Consider the following 14321-nt stretch of genomic DNA (forward strand, 5'->3'; position numbering starts at 1 on the left):
GTCAGGGAATCAAACCCACCAACTCTTGGTATTTGGAATGATGCTCTAACTAACTGAGCTACCTGGCCAGGGCAATTTTTATTTTTTGAAGAGGAAGGAATACTAGTAGTAATTGAAAATTACTTTTGCCCTGGCCAGGTGGTTTGGTTGGAGCATTGCCCTGTACACTGAAAGGTTGTGGGTTTGAATCCTTAGTTGGGGTACATGCCTGTGTTGCAGGTTCGATTTCCAGTTGGGGTGTGGGTAGGAGGCAGCTGCTTGATGTTTCTCTTTCAGATTGATGTTACCCTCTTTCTCTCTGAAAACCAAATAAAAAAAAATCCTCAGGTGAGGATAGAAAAAACATACTTTGATCTTAGTGAAATACTACTGCACATTTTCCTATATGTTCTATAAATTAAATTGCTAATAATCCTAATGTATAAATCTTATTGCAATACTTTAAATAGGAGAGGAAGGTTTTGGGGTTTTTTTGTATATAGGTTGTCTTCATGGTAATGTGGAATAATGTTTTTTTACAATGAGAGACACCTGTATATGGAACTATACCATGAATATTTGTATGATTGCCATTTGAATTATGTTATTCTGAATAATACTAGCTCTGCTAGACTAGAACCTCTGGAACTTTATCTGGCCTAGAAACATATTCTCTTCAGAATTTAGTCTTGATTTATAAAATATAGGAGTATAGGGAAAAAATCCTTGTAGAATAGAGGTTCTCTACCTTGGAAGTATATTAGAAACACCAGGGGAGCTTTATTACACTGTCTATTAGTGCCCTAATCTCTTCTAGTTAGGGCAGTTTTTTGTTTGTTTTTGTCTTAGCTCTTTTGTTGTGAACCAGTTTTGAGAACTAGTGAAGTAGGTACTGTTGAGAATTCTTCCCAAAGCATTCTCTGGTAAATAATTTTGTCTTTTGTGTTTGAGTCTTTACTTAAATATCATAGTCACGAGGTCCCTAATTGTAACTAACAGTTGATGGCCGTCAAAGTGTCAGTCATCCCCTTAACAGTATGGGAATTTTTCAGTTGTGTGCTTGGGTGTACATATCAATATGATGATTCTTAGTCACCTTTTTCTCATGTGTGTTTTTCATAGTCTAGAAAATAATTCAAAGAGATTATGTAGGGTTTCAGTTGGAAATTTTTTCAATTTTATTATATTGACTTTTATTTTTTGGAAGAACTTTGTACACAGTGAAAACATTAGAATAAGACGGATACCATTTAATACCCTTTGATTATGTGTAGCAACTGCGACCCAGGCAGGGCTCACTAAACTTAATTGAATAAGTAAATTTCAAATTGAACCATGTGAAATGGCCAATAAGTGGACTAAGTCAGTCTGTTTACTTTGACAAGTAAATATGGTAACTTCATCTGGGATTGGTGAAGATAGGATCAAGACATTTTAAAGTTTGCTGATAAAGAATAAAAACAGGTTTTCATATAATTTTGGGGGAAGATTTTACTAGCAAGAAATACATTTAACGTTGACAGGAGCAGTTTTAGATGATTTTTATCAGATATAGCAGTATTCTTTATTAAGTTGTCTACTTTGTGTCATGTGCTTTATCTGTATTATCTTATTGAATTCTTACAACATTCAAAATGGATATTTTTAAAGGGCATCCAGTTTGTAAGTGGCAGAACTGGTTTACTAACTCCTCTGTTTTCTGTAAAACTTTGCCTTCTCCATTTCCCTATTACTGATGCCTAAGAAATAGAAGATATAGTTCTTGCACATGAAAAATTTCTACCTAATTGAGATTTAAAAATCACATAAATGATACACATCCAGGAAAAATAAAATACAAAAATGTAAATTATAGCCCTAAGTGTTGAGACTTCACAGTCAGGGAGGGGTCTCAGTAGACAGCTGGGCCACGTGGCAGTGAAACACTGACACAGTGTCAGAACCGGGCAGGCGGTTACGCGAGCGCTCCTGTGCTCGGCTTCCACTAAACATGTTACACTGTGAAAAGCACAGTCGAAGTAAAAAAAAAAAAAAAAAAAATTTAAAATTCTTCTGTTTCTGATAAGCATGGTTTGAGAAATTTGTCTCTTTTTTTTTTTTTTTGAATGACTATGGCTATTTTCCAAAACAGATTAGATGTACATGGGTAGTTGATGTAAGTATTATGTTAGAACTTGGTCCAAATATTATTTTAGTTTATTGGTGGTATTCATATTCAAAATGAAGCTCTGGATTGTTGCATAAAGGTGGAATGAGCTGCTTGAAGTTAACTAGGAAGATCCTTTAGCAGAATGAATGTATAACATTGCTGAGATATAGAAAGTTTCTGCCTTGTTTTTTTCTTCTTTTTTAAAAATTAGATTTCCTTTTATATTTAATTTTCTGTTTGAATGGCACTTTAAATTATTTAAGGAAGTCACCAATTAAAGTATCTGAATAATTTTAATAATTTATATATTCTTTTAAAGAAATTTTAAAAGATTTATTTATTTATTTTTAGAGGCAGGGGAAAGGAGGGAAAAAGAGAGGGAGAGAAACATCGATGTGTGGTTGCCTCTTGCATGCCCCTTACTGGGGATGTGGCCTGCAACCCAGGCAGGTGCCCTGACTGGGAACTGAACCATCAACCCTTTGGTTTGCAGGTCAGCACTCAAACCACTGAGCCACACCAGCCAGGGAAATAATGTATGCATTAATTCAGTCTATATTATAAATTCGGAGAAAGGAGTTGTCACAGTATAAACTAAGTCTGTTGGCAGTATAATGAAAGGCTATTGAACATTTGAAATGTGGCTAGTCTGAATTGAGATATGCTATAAAAATGATGGTAGTCTTGAGTTATAAGATATTGTTTTTTGTTTGAACTCAAGTTCATTTCCCACTGAACTTATTTTGGGCCTGGTGGATAGATTTCTTGGCCTACCCTCTAAAATTTAATATATAAATTACTAGAAGAATTAGTTCGTTTTTTAGAATTGGTATGTACTTATGGAGAATGTTTCCCTTTTAAATTAGATAACAGTTGAAATGTCTACTGCAGTTTGATTTTCACTAATTTCGGCCACTGGTGGTGGCATTCATGGTTTGGGACAGGATATCTTCTGGTGGGTATTAAAGTATAGGAATAGGGACACCTCTGTGTGTCGGGATATGTGGCACTGCTGATATAAATCTGTAGTGACGGTTCTGAGGGCCTTGGTTTACTGTCACACTGATTTTCTTCAGGGATAGGCTACCTTCAGGGATGGGCCTTTTCTGCTTGGCTAGTTGTTGCCATATATGATTTCTGTCAGCTATACAGTGAGATCTGTACTTTCTGGCAGAAAGAAGAATGAGGAGAAGAAAATGTCAAGACTCATATGCCCATGTGGTCATTTCTGACCATAAGGGAATATTGGGGTAATTAATTGATTTACCTCCGTAAGTAAGAGCTGCCTCTAAGATAATTCAGGATGTAAAGTAGACTGAGATAAGACCTGGATTCTAATCTAGGCCGTGCCACTAATTAGTTGGTTACTTTAGGCAAACAATTAATCTCTTTGGACATCTTTTTTTTTAGTGGGTAAAAATGGAAGCAGGATGGAAAATGTTGAGGGAAATAATTTCTAATATCAGTTTTTCTTTTAAAAATGGATACAACTTTTAACTCCAGGGACTGACTGAATATAGTGTGTTTAGTAGTTTACCTATCTCTAACACTGTTAAAAACATTTTCTGTACTGTATTGGCTGTCTTTATTTCTTCTTGTTGTGCATTTCTTTTTTATCTTTTCCTTTCTCCTTTGCTTCTTACTGTCTTGTCTTTCTTGGAACTTGTTATCTGTCCTTTCTGAAACCAATCTTCTTTGTCTCTAATCTCAGTTAATGGTAATCGTTGCCTTCCATCCTCTTATGTCACTGGCTAGAAATACCTGAGTCCTCTGGCTCAAACAGCTTTTTTTTTTTCCCACCTAATCAGCCGCCACATCCTGTTACTTATACCTCCAGGAGATATTACCTGTCTGTTCTTTTTATACCTACTAAATTGTCCTAATTCAGGTACTCTGTGGAATAACACAGTGGCTATCTACTTACCTCGTTTTTGTGCTGTGACTAGAATTATTTTCTTAAAGCAGAGGTCTAGTGTTAGGTCCGTCCTCCTTAGAAATGTGTGCATTGATTATGTGTTACCTGTTTAGTAGTGTGGCAGTGTGGGGTCCCACATGGCTTGGCCTCAGATTGCCTTCAACTTTTCTTGGTAGAGCAGTTTTAAGCTTACAGAAAACTTGAGCCGAAAGTATAGAGTCCTCCTGTATTGTACTTATCCCCCAGATTGTCTGTTTAGTGTTATCCTCTACTGCGCCATTTGTTGCAGTTGAAGTCATTTGCTAACACCCACCCTCATTGGGACCACCATCCCTATACCTTTTATCAGTCGTTGCATAGAGTCAAAGAGGCTGTGTGTGGACATAATGGCTTCCCTAGGCTATCCTCACCTCTTTGAATGGGTCAGGATGAAGCACTCATACTAGATATATTTTCTATTGCCAGATAACAAGTTACTACAAACACATTTCTTATTTCACAATTTCTGTGGAACAGGAGTCTGGGCACAGCTTAACTGGGATATTTATTCAGGGTTTCACAAGGCTGGGATCAAGGTATCATCTGGGCTATAGTCTCATCTTGAGGCTTAATTGGGGAAGAATCTTCTTCCAAGCTCATTCAGGTTGTTGACAGAGTTAATATCCTTAAGACCGTGTGACTGAGGGCCTTGGCTTTTTGTGGGCTGTCAGCTGGAGACTGCCATTAGTTCATGGATACAATCCACAGTTCCTTACCACATGGTCTTCTTCAACATGGTCACTTAGTTCATCAAGTCTGCAGAGTGTCTCTCACTCTAGATGAAGTTTTTTTTTTTTTTTTTTTTTAAGATTTTATTTATTTATTTATTTTTAGGGAGGGAAGGGGGGGAGAGAGAGAGAGAGAGAGAGAGAGAAAGAGAGAGAGAAATAGAAACATCAATGTGCGGTTGCTGGGGGTTATGGCCTGCAACCCAGGAATGTACCCTGGCTGGGAATCGAACCTGGGACACTTTGGTTCCCAGCCCGCGCTCAATCCACTGAGCTACGCCAGCCAGGGCTTAGATGAAGTCTTATATAATGTAACATAATCAAGAGAATGACATTCTGTCACTTACACCGCATTTTGTTGGTTGGAAACAAGTCATGGGCTGCATGCACTCAAGGGGAGGGTATTCTATAAGGATGTGACACCAGGAGGGGAGAATCATTGAGACTCACCCTAGGGGCTGTACACTCCATTGAAATAAGAGTATGTTACTCCATTACTCTTTACATCCACTTAAAAGAGGCCAAGTGGGCCCTGACCAGGTAGCTCAGTTGGTTAGAGCATTGTCCCAATATGCCAAGGTTGTGGGTTTGATCCCTGGTCAGGGTATATACAGGGGTCAACCAATGAATTCATGAATAAGTGTAGCAACAAAACAAAGTTTCTCTCCCTTGGTCTGGTCTAAGTTTACTAGGACTTATCTCATCATGCCCTTTATTTCTGTTTATGTCAGTCTCTATGAGAAGCCCTACACCCCGGGCTACTTTGGATCCCCTGATTTTAATCCTCATGGTGCTGTGTACATTCCTTATTCTGTACTCTTTTTATTTCCTTAATTTCTGAATCTTTCCATCATGCTCTCTGGGAGTCACAGTCAATTTTCGTCTAAATTCCACATATTCTTAACCTTGTCTATGAATGTATTGTGTTTTGCTCTGTGGAAACTGGCCTGTTTATGAGGACACTCTTCCCTTGCAACCTTCTCAAAAAGTAGCTGCTTTTTCCCTGGCCAGGTGGCCCAGTTTGTTGGAGCGTTGCCCCCAAACATCAAAAGGTTGTTGTTTCGATTTTCTGTCCAGGCACATACTTAGGTTGCAGTTCGATCCCTAGTCAGGGACACATAGAGGAGGCAACTGATCAATTTCTCTCTCTCTAAAATCAATGAACATATCCTTGGGTGAGGATTACCTCCTCTCTTCCCCACACCCAACCAAAAAAAGACTTAGCTGCTTTTTCTCTCATAGTTCTCAGACAACTGGACATAAAGGTGGGGTAGTTACCTTTTTTTTATATTACAGTATTACAGTTTTCTCAATTTTTTCTCCCTTTATCTTCCCCCTCTCCCCTGCCCTACCAACCCTCCAGTATCCCCCCCCCCCCCCCCCCCCCGCCTCCTTAGTTCTTGTCCATGGGTTGTACATACAAATTTTTGGAGTCCTCTGTTTCCTATACCATTTTTTTTTATCTCTCCCTGTCTATTTTATGCTTACTAATTATGCTTCTTCTTCCCTGTACCTTTCCCCTCATCCCTCCCTTCCCCCCGCCTCTGAAATCCCTCCGTTTGATGTCCATTTCTCTGATTCTCTTCCTGTTCTAGTTTGCTTAGTTTTTGTTTTCGTTGTTTTTCTTTTCTTTTAGGTTCATTTGTTGATAGTTGTGAGTTTGTTGTTCATTTTACTGTTCATATTTTTAATCTTTTTCTTAGATAAATCCCTTTAACATTTCTTATAATAAGCCCTTGGTGATGATGAACTCCTTTAACTTGATCTTATCTAGAAAGCACTTTATCTGCCCTTCCATCCTAAATGAAAGCTTTGCTGGATAGAGTAATCTTTGGATGTAGGTCCTTGCTTTTCATAACTTCAAATACTTCTTTTCATCCCCTTCTTGTCTGCAAGGTTTCTTTTGAGAAATCAGCTGATAGCTTAGTGGGCACTCCTTTGTAGGTGACTCTCTCCTTTCCCCTTGCTGCTTTTAGGATTCTCTCTTTATATTTAATCTTGGGTAACTTAATGATGATATGCCTTGGTGTGTTCCTCTTTGGGTCCAATTTCTTTGGGACTCTCTGGGCCTCCTGGACTTCCTGGAAGTCTATTCCCTTTGCCAGATTGGGGAAGTTTTCCTTATTACTGTTCAAATAAGTTTTCAATTTCTTGCTGTTGTTGTTGTCCTTCTGGCACCATTGTAATTCGGATATTGGAGCATTTCAGGTTGTCCCAGAGGTTTGTAAGACTCTCCTCACTGTTTTGAGTTCTTGTTTCTTCATTCTGTTCCCATTGGATGTTTATTTTTTCCTTTTATTCCAAAATTTTGCTTTAAGTCCTGGTTTCCTTCCTGTCACTGTTGATTCCCTGAATATTTTGCTTTATTTCACCTTGGGTATCTTTCATTTGTTTTTTTCATTTTTCTACCAAACTCAATCAGATCTGTGAGCATTTTGATTACCAGGGCTTTTAAATTCTCGATCAGGTAGGTTGGCTAGGTCCTCATTGTTTAGTTCTCTTCCTGAGGTTATGCTCTGTTCTTTCATTTGGGCGGTATTTCTTTGTCTTGGCACAGCTGATAAGTTGAAAATGGGCGAGGCCTTAGGTATTTACTCAGGCAGGGCAACCCTCTTTGCTGCACGGCAGCACTGCCTGTGGGGGAGGGGCCAGAAAGGGAACAGTGCAGCTGGCTTCTGGTCTCTAGCACACTTTCCAGCAGACTCTCTGTGAGGGTGGGAGTTTCTCCCACCGTAGCAACCACGTATCAACTCTGAGTCTCAGTTTCCCCTTCAGTCAGCCCCGCCTGTGCAGTCCGCTGCCTTACCACAGTTTTTCTGAATTGGCCTGTGTGGTCTGTTGCCTTACTGGTTTGGTTGTTCTGATTTTTTTCTTTAATTCCCTGGTTGTCAGAGTTTCATGCAGTTTGATTTTCTGGCACTTCTGGTTGTTTATTGGTTTTAGATTGGTTGTTATCCTCCTTTTGGTTGTGCGTGGAAGCGAAGGGTTTCTGTCTACACCTCCATCTTGGTGGGAACCAGTAGGGTAGATATCTTATTTTCCATTGCTGCTTCTGGACATTCTTCCTTTTTCTTGTCTAAAAATCCCCACCTTTGAATGTCATCAGATTATATTTGGGTACCACCACTCTTTGTGGCTATCATCTATCTATCGATCCCTGAATTTTATTACCCTCTATTTCTTTCTAAAAATTTCTTAATTTTAGTTCTTGATTCACCATTACTCTTTTTGACACTATTCTTATTTTAAATACATGGTAGTGGTCTTCCCAATGTTCTGCCTCTCAGTGCCTTGAGCTCATTTATTCCATTGATTTTTGCCTTCCATGTTATTTTAAGTCACTCAATCCTCTGGTCATATCCTAGACTCATTGTGGTCACTTACTCTTCCATAATTTTCAGTTAATGTATCTCTTTAGTCATTACTCTAGTTCCTCAATTTCAACACATCTTTAAACTTCACCAGGACCTCTAGTTTGTTGATCCTACTATGTCACTGTCTTTTATTCACCTCTTGTCTTCTCTCATTCAGTTATTGTAATCACTCTTTTGCATGCACCTTCAACTTCCTTGCCTTTCCATCTCCCTCTTACTTTGACATAACCCCTTGGCTAAAACCCAAGCGCCGGTTAAATACAACTCTTTCTATTCTCATGCCATAGTAGCTAAATATGGTTGGAGAAACCATGCTGAAGGGTCTCACTTTCAGGTCATGACCAGCTCTGAACTGTGTTGAATATTCTAGTAATTTAATTGTCCACTCTCGTCTTCCTTTCTTCTCTTCTTTATTATTTAAAAAAACTTTAACCCTCACTTGAAAACACGTTTTCATTGCTTTTTGGAGAGAGAGGACAGGAGAGAAAAACATTGATATGAGAAAGAAGCATCTATTGGTTGCCTCCCGTATACACCTGGACTGGGCATCGAACCCATAACCTAGTCACATGTCCTAACCAGGAATTGAACCCACTCCCTGTTGGTTATGGGTCAATGCTCCCACCACCTGAGCCATACCAGCCAGGTCCTCTCTCCTCATCTTTAAACTCTCTTCCCCATCCTTACTCTTAGCTGATGATCCTGCTTACTTTACTGAAAAAATTAAAGCATTCAGTAGAGAATATCCATAGACTTCCAGTGCCATGTCTACCTACTAATATTTATACCCATATACTCTGCTTTCTTGACTGTTATTTATAGGTGAACCATCTGTGCTTCTGTCTAAAGCCAGTCCCTATATTCGTGCTCTAGATTCTGTACCCTGTCACCTTAAGAACTTTGCTAAATTGCCCCCTTACATCATTAGTTTTTTCACTTTCTACTGGATTATTCCTGTCATAAAAACATGTGTTTTCACCTGGCTGGCGTAGCTCAGTGGATCGAGCACGGGCTGCAAACCAAAGTGTTGCAGGTTCGATTCCCAGCCAGGGTACATGCCTGGGTTGCAGGCCATAACCCCCAGCAACCGCACATTGATGTTTCTCTGTCTCTCTCTCTCCCTCCCTTCCCTCTCTAAAAATAAATAAATAAAAATTTTAAAAAAGAATTTATATGTTGGTAGAAAATAGAGATAGTTTAAAAAAAAAACATGTGTTTTCTTCCATCTTAGAAAAAAATCACAAAAATCTGTTCATGTATTTTAACAGCTTTTTTGAGATATGATTAATATACCATACTCTCATTTAAAGTGTACAATTCAGTGTTTTTAGTGTAGTCATAGAGTTGTGCAAGCATTACCAAATTCTAATTTTAGAATATTTTTGTTCCTCCCACTCCCAAAAGAAACTCTGCATCCTTTAGCACTCACTTCACATTCCCACCTCCTCTTCAGCTCTAGGCAACTACTAATTTACTTTCTGTCTATAGATTTGCCTGTTCTGAACATTTCATATAAATGGAATCCTACAATATGTGGTCTTTTGTGTCTGCTTTTTTTCACTCAGCATAACGTTTTAAGCATTCTATTATGTTGTCATATGTATCAGTGAGTACTTCATTTCTCTTTAATGGTTTTTTTAAAAGATTTTATTTATTTATTTTTAGAGAGTGAAGAAGGGAGGGAGAAAGAGAGGGAGAGAAACATCAATGTGTGGTTACCTCTCATGTGCACCTCACGCTGGGGACCTGGCCTGCAACCCAGGCACATGCCCTGACTAGAAATCAAACCGGTTCACAGGCTGGCACTCAATCCAGCCAGGGCTCTTTTTAATGAATTTTACACCACATTTTATTTATCCATTCATTTGTTGATGGGCATTTAGGTAGTTCCCAATTTTTGGCTGCAGTGAACACCTGTGCATTATTTTATGTGTGGACATATGTTTGTATTTCTCTTAGATATATGTCTAGGAGTAGAGACTTCTGGCCAAGATGGAGGCATAGGTAGATACACTTTGCTTCCTTCCACAACCAGAAGAAGGACAACAACACATTGAAAAACAAAAAATAACCAGAACTGTTAGAAAATCAAACTGTATGGAAGTCCAACAACCAAGGAGTTAAAGAAGAAACAATTCATTCACACTGGTAGGAAGGGTGGAGACAGGCAGCTTGGTCGGAGAGGAAGTGTGGCAAGGCGACTGCTGGAGGACTTTTGGTGTTATATCTAAAGACCATTGCCCAACTCAAGGTCATAAAAACTTGCTGCTGTGTTTTCTTCTAAGAGTTGTATAGTTTTAGTGCTTGCATTTACGTTTATGAACTATTTTGAGTTCATTTTTATGTGTGGTATGATATAGGTGTCAAAATTCATTCTTTTGCATGTGGATATTCTACTTGTTCTAGCACCATTTTCTGAAAAAACTCCCCCCCCCCCCATTGGGTTATCTTGATGAAAATCAATTGCTGATAAATGTGAGGATTTATTTTTGGACTCTCAATTTTATTGCATTGATATATATATGTCTCTCCTTATGCCAGTACCATACTGTCTTGATTACTGTAACTCTGTAACAAGACTATCTTGATTCAGTTTTCTTTTCTATCAATTTCTGCCATCCCTTTACCAGAAAAACTTTCTCTTTTCCCCATTGCTGCAGAACTCCTCTGAAGAGTTGTCTGCTTTTTTTTTCTCAGTCCTTTCTTATAAAAGATACTTAATTAAATGAGGGTTTTGCTCCCAACAGTCTACCAAAATGCAATTGTCAAGTTAGGCAATGACTTCCCCATTGCCTAATCTGATGGTAAATTTTCAGTCTTAATCTATCACCAGCACTGACACTCAATCAGTATCTCATTCCTGGAACACTTTCTTCATTTGGCTTTCAGAACACTTGAGGTTTTCCTTTTCAGTCTCCTTTGCTGGTATCTTTCCTATTCTTTCCCTTTTACTCCCAGTATGGGAAGGTATCAGGAGTTAGTTTTGCTGCTCTTTATCTATGCTCACTCAAATGGTGATTTCATTCTGTCTCACAGCTTTAAATACCATCTATGTGCTGATGACTCCTAACTTGACATCTCTATCACAGACCACTGCTCTGAACACCAGATTCATATATTCAGCTGCCTATTAGACATGTCTGTCTGGATGTCTTAGAAATTGCAAATTCATCTTGTCAAAACTGAACCGAATCCTCTGCTCGTAAACCAGTTCAATTTCAGCCTTCCTTACTTCTGTCCTACAGGTTGCATAGGCCAAAACCCAAGTGGTGTTTTGCTATTTCCACTTCCTTATATCTCACATCATTTTATTAGGAAATCCTGTTGGTTCTCCCTTAAAAATATGCCCAGACCTGACCCCTTATCTCCATGGATAGGACTTGGCTTAAGCTGTGATCATCCCTTGCCTGATTTCCTAACTATTCTCTCTTCATTTACCTTTGGCTCATTTCAATTTATTTTCAACTTGGTAGCCAGAGTGATAACACAAAACAAAACAAAACAAAATAAAATATAAAATAAAATAAAATATAAACTAAACAAATATAAAATAAAATCGATCAGTTCAGTCTCCTGCTTAGAACTCTTCACTAGCTTTTGTTCTTCATCTAAAACCAAGAATCCTTAAAATAACCTATAGTTTGGTCCTTAAAGTCTCTCCATTATTTATCTTCTTGTACTTTTCCCCCTCATGTATTCCTGTCCCTCACACTGGTCTTCCTCATATATGTCAGGCATTTTCTGACTTTGCACTGACTCTTCCCTCTGCTTGAGGTGATCTTCCCCCCAAATACCTGCAAGATTGACTTCTTCACTTCCTAATTGCCTTTATAAAATTGTCCCCATGCCACCTTTACAACCCCTTTACCCTGTTCTTTTTTTGTTATTGTTGTTCCATTAAATTTATTTTCTTAAGATAATCTACAGTATATTTGTTTATTATATGTATTATTTATCTTCTATTACTAGAATGTAAGCTCAGTGAAGTTAGGAATGTTTATTTGTTTTGTTCATCAGTGTCTTCCAAGTGTCTGTAGCTGTTTGTGGTACATTGTAGTTGATCAATAAATGTTTGGTGAATTTATGAATGAGTGTGCACGGTCATGCTTACGCTCCTTTATGAGCCCTTCTGTAGTTGGAAACTCCCATCCTTGTATATCCCTTCACTCCTCCTATTATGCATCTCCACCCCAATTATTTTCATCTTTAAAAGCCTTACTTGAAAATGGTTATCTATTCTGATAAAATTATTTCTATTTATCTCAATTCTAACATTAGTATGTATCATTTTCACCACCCTTTATAACAACAGAATCTGTATTAAGCACAACATAGTCAGTTCTTCTCTGCTCAATCAGAGATTGAAAGTTGCAGAAAGTTTTAGGTTTCTTTTGGCAGCCTCCCTACTAGGTGAAAGGATAGGACAGTGGTTTACAGAAGCTGTAAACTCTGTCGCCTTAGAGGAGAGCTCTCAAATTTCAAGGTATCTAAAAATCACCCTGGGGAGTTGACTAAACATGCCAGCTTGTTAAAAATGCAGGTCCCTTCTTCTCAACTCTTGAGCTTTTGAATCAGTATGTCCACCATCGGGTCCGAGTCTGCATTTTCAATAAGTACCAGCGATTTCTGATTCAGGAGACCCATGAACACGTTAAGAAACATTGCTGTAGACTCTCAGTGTACTTAGGTACGCTATTAATAGATTCACAAGTAGAAGAGAAAGTGCAGGAAAAAAGCAAGGAGAAATTTTCTTCAATAGGTGTTTAAAATATGGAAGAAAACCAAGAAGGAGAACATATTTATTTACACATGAGGAAGACAGCTGTGAGCACTCCATACCTTAAAGGGGTCTTGAATGTTCAGTCATTATTTAATAATGAAACACCTTTGGAATTTCTAGTGTAAAAAGTTCACTATATTATAGAATAGTTCACCCATTATTGTATTGCCATGATTGTTATAATGTTCTTAATTCTACTGAGCTAAAATAGGTATCTTCCTGTAACTTTTATTTATTGGTCCCAGTTGAATTCTCCAAAGCCACATAAGCAGGCAAACATAGTAAGGTAGTTTGTGTTATAATATAAAACAATTGGAAACAACCTAAGTGTCCATCAGTCATTTTCTTTATCTAGATGACTAGGTAAAGAAGATTTTGTGTCTGTGTATTTATGCACACATATATATGCATATACACACGCAATGGAATATTATTCGGCCATGAAAAAGAAGTAAATCTTGCCATTTGTGACAACATGGGTGGACCTGGAGGGCATACCTTTTATTCTCACTTGCATGTGGAATCTTGAAAAACAAACTAACAGACAATTGAGCTTATAGCTATAGAGAACAGATCGGTGGTTCCCAGAGGTGGGGTGGGGGATGGGCAAAATGGGTGAAGGGGTCAAGTTATAAGTCATGAGGATATAATATGTGGCATGGTGACTATAGTTAATAATAGTTTATTGTATATTTGAAAGTTCTTAAGAGAGTAAGTCTTAAAAGTTCTCATCACAGAAAATAGAATTTGTAACTAGATGGGAACAGATGTTAACTAGACTTATTATAGTAATCATGTTGCAATATATACAAATACCAAAACATTGTATGGTACACCTGAAACGAACCTAATGTTATATGTCAATTAGACTTCAATACAAAATAAATAAAAGAAAGTATAGCCCTTAACTTTCACAGAGAGATTTTAAAATAAAGTCTATTCCTAACTAGTGAAATTTCATCTACTAAGGGAGAAGGGTTTACAGCTTTGCTCTGCCAGACTTTGTTTTTTATTCTGCCTCAAGGTTGCTGTCCTATTCTCCTGTCTTGTCTGTTTTTTTCCTCTCTGTCTCTATCTTGGCACCTTCTGCTTTTCTCAATACTTAAGGTTTTCCCTAGGGTCTGCCAGAGCAGACGTAGTTTTAGAGTTGTTAGGGAAAGACCTTGTCTTACTCTTGTACACTCAGTTGTACTAGAATGTCCTCTTTTTTCTATAGGTAGGTTGACTTTCCTTCCATATCTGGAGTTTTGATGAGTGTAAAATGAAGATGATAGACTCAGAAGTGTCCAGTGAGGCAGAGAGATATTCCTTCTTGCATCTCAGATTTTCCTTCTGGTATCATTTTTCCTATTTCTTT

At 38.1% G+C, this 14321-nt stretch overlaps 1 protein-coding gene across 1 annotated transcript in view; it reads left to right on the top strand.

The window, feature by feature from the left end:
• The window catches only part of SCAMP1 (secretory carrier membrane protein 1), a 93905-nt gene that overhangs the window by 27640 nt on the left and 51944 nt on the right, over positions 1-14321 (top strand). The window lies entirely within an intron of this gene.

The sequence above is a fragment of the Phyllostomus discolor genome, chromosome 3, assembly GCF_004126475.2.
Source record: "Phyllostomus discolor isolate MPI-MPIP mPhyDis1 chromosome 3, mPhyDis1.pri.v3, whole genome shotgun sequence".
Classification (NCBI taxonomy): Eukaryota; Metazoa; Chordata; class Mammalia; order Chiroptera; family Phyllostomidae; genus Phyllostomus; species Phyllostomus discolor.